Source organism: Macrobrachium nipponense, chromosome 3 (genome assembly GCF_015104395.2).
Source record: "Macrobrachium nipponense isolate FS-2020 chromosome 3, ASM1510439v2, whole genome shotgun sequence".
Taxonomy (NCBI): Eukaryota; Metazoa; Arthropoda; class Malacostraca; order Decapoda; family Palaemonidae; genus Macrobrachium; species Macrobrachium nipponense.
Window position 1 is genome coordinate 85,563,836 of NC_087202.1, and position 5,913 is coordinate 85,569,748.

Here is a 5,913-nt window from a genome sequence, read left to right on the forward strand (position 1 = left end):
CTCATGATGCAGCAGTTAACTAAAAACCCTTTGCTCTTCAATCTATTTTTCACTCCTAATCAGTATATCCATACTGTTGCCATTAACACTTCTCAAAGTCAGAAATCAGTTTAACCAATGCTAATTTAAACACTATTTACTTTACACATTTAAAATTCAATCTATTTTACCCTTAGACTGAAGTAAGGAATGAATAATCTGGTATATACATGTACAATAGGTCTTTCAGTGTATTATTTAGGTTACTAAAGTTTTCCCCTTAAACAGACTGGAGCAAGATAGGAAAAATCTGGTATAAATGTACAATAGGTCTATGCAATTTTACTGTCCAAGTACACAAGGCTTAAAAAGTAGTTTCCATTAAATATCTTGCCTTTTATCACTAAAGTAGTTGTTCCATGAAGATCGAAATTTTACACGTTCCTAGGGAGGGCAGAAAAAAAAATCTAAACACCAAAAGCTGTCCAGTTTACTTTCCTCCATCGTAGCAGTGTCCCAAGGAAACTTTGTGGATGTCGCTGTGCAAGAACCAGGCTCAAGTCATTTGAGCACAACTCCCTTCATACTACTGCTTTTTCCGCTTTTATGTGGGGTCGATGTTTCAGACAGATTTCCTCCACCTGGCTTTGTCAAACACTTCTTTGTCCTCTTGACTATTATCGTTTCTCTCTGATCTTCAACTCAATCCATCAACCTTAGCGTGTCTGTCTGTGTCTGAGTGTGATCATACAACTGCAGTCTTGTGTCCTGGGCCTTCTTTGATAGTTTAAGACTTTATAGAGTAGTTCATCTCATTCTTTCATTCTTGATAAATTGTACCTGAAAGTTAGAAAATTTCAGGATCAAAGCTTTTCCAGATTCATGTGTGGTTGAGTCTACCAGAAAAATGGAAGATTCATAATTTAAAAACTTTTAAAAAATCTTACATATTCAAATTCCGAACTTTTGTCAAAAACCCACAATAACGTACACAGGTACGAAAATCAAAACTCACGACTCCCAAGACTAACACTATTCTCTTAAAAATTTGGTGAAAATAAACTTAAAATCCCCCTTGTTAAAAATTTGCTTTATGTTAAGACTAAATTTAGTGTAGTATTAAACATGCAATGGCTGTCTACTTATATACAACTTAAATTATCATTAACTTAAAAAAAAAAAAATTCCTACTTCAAGTTTATGGAATATCAAATTTAGAAAAAAAAAAGTATCTAAATGAAGACAGGACAAGCTACGGTAGCTTCAAAACACTAATGCACTAATGACATGAAACTAAAGTAAAGTGCTTTTAGTAAAATGCAAGACCTAAGAATTAAAATCATCTTCCCATTAATTAAAAGAAGCCACAACCTAAAATCTGAGCTATTGTTAGATCATTAGCTAGTAATTTTTTATGTTTTAAATAGCCGAGCATGCAAGCACTGCATACAAGGCAAAACACTGCTTTTCTCACCCACCTGTTTAGTAGAACTTGGAGACTACTCCTTGACGATATTAGGACCAACAAATGTGAGCTGCCGATATCCATCTGCTACCACTCCAGACATGGACAAAATTGCCCTTTGTTCATGGTAAGAATTAGTTATTACAACTATGAACACCAAACACCATGAACGAACGACCAGCCAAAAATTTAATTTAGGGATTCAACTACGTAGAAACACTCAAAGCATATTAAAGTTTTCAGAAATCCCCAGTTAAGTGCTGAAATGGTCACGAGTTAAATTTATGGTTAAAATTACTTCTGCTTAACACCAATGGCTAAAGAATATCTTTTTGAAGCTCTTACAAAAATTTAATGGTTAAAGTAATTTTAGATTACTCTTAAAAATTAAGCAATTAATAACTTAACATTAAAACTGATACATTACAATTAATTACTTTTCAGTTTCTTAATTTCACAATAATCGTGCATTTGACGTATAGGCCCGTCCCTTACGACGCTCCTAATTGGCTGCTGATATGCCAATTACAGGGCTGGAAACTCAGTCTCTCGAGAGAGTTCACATGGGCGGGATGTATGTCTCCTCTCCTGAGGGAGAACTCTTTCAAACTTATCCCTCATTAGCGGTGGAACATACATCCTGCCTGTGTGAACTCTCTCGAGAGTTTCCAGCCCTGTGGTTGGCTTAACAGCCAATCAGGAGCGTCGTAAGGGACTGGCCTAGACATCAGATGCACGGTTGATGTGAATCTACAATAGTACCAATGTTTCAATTCGGCACAAACCTCAACCTGCTACTCTCCACCTAACCACCACCACTTTTGAACCCCTATTTTAACTTAAAACTCATTTCTAAAAGACTTTTTAAAAGACTTTCTAAAAGACTTACTTTCCAAAAGACTAAACACTAAGATTTTAAAAAAAGGCAAGCCCCTCTCATCAGCACGAAAGACCATACTAGGTCTAACGTGCTGATGACAGGACACCCTCCCCCACATCTGGGGCACCGCCCCTGATGGGGGAAGGGTTAGCTTGTTTACAAGTGATAGTATCAAATCTAATATAAAATCTTACCAAAATAAACTAAAAGTGACAGTCATAAACAAACCTGCAATACGTTCTCACTATTAGGAGAAACCTATCAGCAATTTATCGTTAAATAAAGGCTAGTTAGACTTCGCAACTGCACCATCAGTCATAAGTAACCGTTGTGTTCATTCAAAATCTTTTGAAGCATCCAATTAACAATTTAAAGACATGCCATTTTCAACAAAACTGTCCGGAAGCCAAACTATAAATCTTAAGATTAAATAAATAATCTTTACTTCGCAACGGCATCATTCATAAGCAACAGTTTTGAATTTTAACCTTTTTTAAAACCTAACAAGTTTAATGATGTGCAATTATCAACAGTACAAAAACCAAACTTACGTTTAAGTGGAAAAATAAAATCTCGAGCTAAAACTCAAAAGCATTTCGACTGGAGTCACAAAAAATAAATAATCAGTTAGTAGCATAATGAAAACGTTAACTTAAGAAACGCAAGTAGACCAAAATGGTTGCCATGGAAACAAAAATTCAGCAGTGCCTCGAGCTCAAATATATAAAATTTGTATTTCATTAGGCCTCCATAAAGACTAGAATACCACAACGAATAAGGGCACCACGAGTTTTAATAGCAAAGTACTAACGAATTAAGTTATCAGTAGTTTACTTCCAACCAAGTACAGTTTCAATGCAACGGCACCCTAGTTTAAGAATATTAATTTGAAAACTTTTAGTACTAGGTCTAAATTACTCCACGGCGGTATAAACTGCTTCAAGAAAACTAATGAACACACTCGCCACGTCCTCCTGCACAGTCCACTCGACCCTGGAAAGACTTCCCACTAACCAGTAGAAATACGACGAATTTAGTTTATACGATCTTCTCGCTATCCAGTAAAAATACGACGAATTCAGCTTCTACGACCGTCCCACAATCACAATCCAATAGAAACACGACGAATTCAGCTGCCACGACCTTCCCACGATCCAGTAGAAACACGACGAATTCAGCTACCACGGTCTTCCCACGATCCAGTAGAAACACTACGTATTCAGTTTCCACGACCTTCCCACTCTCCAGTAGCAATACGACGAATTCAGCTTTTACGACCTCTGAAGCGTACTAGTCTCACACTACTCTAGTCTAGTACCAAGTTACTAACACCCAAAGACAATACACGAAAGATGGGAAGCTCAAGCCACAGCCGCATCGGCCGCCTATCAATTTAGTACCTGGCATGAAATGAAGATGGCGGTAGCATTGCACCTGCCTACATCGTCTGTTTGTTTACAAAGACAATCCATCATCTGTTTGTTTAGTTTTTCACAAAGCAGGGCATTCAATTTCAATCATGAGTGGGCGTAGCCATCATCACCCGTGTGTGGTTTGCAATAGGACGAAAAATTATTTTCCCCATCTGATTTTTCATGCTTTTCCTCAGAATAAAGAAAGGTAATAAAATCATTACATCTGTGACAAAGTACATGATGACTTTTAGAGAAAATGAAGAAATAAAATAGACTAAAGCAAAATTGAATGTCGGTGCAGTGTTATTCCGAAATAAATATTGGAAAATATTTACAATACGGCGGACGCCTCTAAGCGGAAAGAAAATATATTTATATGTGATTTTCGACTAGAAAAAAATAAAAAATATTCTTGCCGTTTGAAACCCCAACAACCAACCTAACCTTCCTGGTAGTGTACATCAGATATACTGTATATATACTGTAGTTATGTTATATTCTCAGCAGCTTACCCTTGGGTTGTAGTTATAAATGTTTACCTTAATTTTTCATTAATAAGCAACTATTTAGCAAACCAAAGTTGTTTCATCAGGAAGGATGGATCTTGTGGGAGCATTCATATGGGAGAGCATAAGTAGGTTAGTTAAGTTAGTGTTTTACTTTAATTTCAAGTTCACTAACCTTTTAATCTATGATTGAATTTTCCTATATGTATGGATAAAAGCATTCAAAATAAAAATAAAAAATACATGCAAACCAGTGTATCTGCTCCCACAAGATCCATTCTTACCGTTTCATCTATTTTTCTGCATTATATGCTCATAATTGTTCAATTTTTAAAACGAAATCTTGTAATTGGTACCAACACTCCACATAGTATTCCATAGTAAATTTACCATTTGACAGCAAATTTACGCAGTAATACAGTAGTAATAAATTGGCAAAACAAGTTGTGAAAACCTATGATATTTGCTTTTACTGTACATGATGCAAAAAGAAACATGGTTCAAGTCAATTAGAATAATTGTTTCAAATTTTTTTTAGGAATGTGCATGCTTCTTGCAGATATGGCATTTTACTAGAAAATACCAGGCAGAAGTGTTGGTTACATTACCTTCATAAAAGGGTGCCAATTTAATATGCATTTTTGAGAACTCCCACAATTGGGCTGAGATTTTAATAAATTGTTATAAATAGGTTCTGACTTGATCAAGAGCTTAATAAATAATCATAAAATATAATAAACTGTATTCATTCCTCTAGGCTCTTAGATTTGTCTGACACACATGTATTGTTTTATGTACATTATATAATATTTTTGGAATAAGTATACCTAAATATCAGATATATAATCATTAAGAAATAGTGTATATTGTAACTTCCCTTAGACATGGATTTCAACTTCCTGACTTTGACATTAACAAAATGTACCGTACGTATTTATTCAGTTTTCATTGATTTAAAATGAAAGATTACTTATGCATGTACTGTATTTATTTTGTTTTTGCATTCCTATGTTTTTTCCTGTTGCATGATAGCATCCTTTCAATATATTATGTTTATCAACTTCATTATACTGTACTGTATTATTTCTTTAAGTTTTGTATTTTTTTACTTAATTTGATATACAGTATTGGCATGCTTACATTTTTTTATTTCTAACCATGACAGTTTTATTGATGATATCCTTTTTTTTTTTTTTTTTGAGCATGTTACGCTTGTTTTTTTTTTTTTGTAGTTTTTAAATCTAATTGTTTTGGTTGAATGATTTCTCTGTGGTTTGTTTCCTATTTGATTTGTGATTTCAATTTTTATTTGCTTTTTATGAAAATTAAGTTAAACCCAGATTTTTGCTTATACAGTATTCTGTAAAATACAGCATTGCATTTGTTATAAAAGGGTACCTTACTTTTACTACTTTGTTGTTGTACTTTTCTTAGTTTTATTAACAAAAATTGCTTAACTTTTGCCTAATCAACATGCAAGTTAAGTCTGCTTTTTCATTTTGATTTCATATTATTGGTTTTGATAATCCCATGCTTTGTTTGCTATTTAAATTCTGATATGTGCATGTTTTGTTTGCATGACTTGTATGACTATTGCATGCAAATGAAGCATGTGCCATTTCTTTTACTTTGTTTATGTTCTTTGCAAGAACATTTGTGTACGGTCGC

At 34.2% G+C, this 5,913-nt stretch overlaps 1 long non-coding RNA gene across 1 annotated transcript; it reads right to left on the reverse strand.

Moving 5' to 3' along the window:
• Window positions 1-216: 216 nt before the first annotated feature.
• On the reverse strand, window positions 217-3,628 carry LOC135222235 (uncharacterized). The gene is made up of 3 exons (XR_010316235.1): window positions 3,339-3,628; window positions 1,458-1,560; window positions 217-819 (listed from the first exon to the last, which is right to left on the reverse strand). It is a non-coding gene; the product is annotated as an uncharacterized LOC135222235 (long non-coding RNA).
• Between the last annotated feature and the right edge of the window lie 2,285 nt (window positions 3,629-5,913).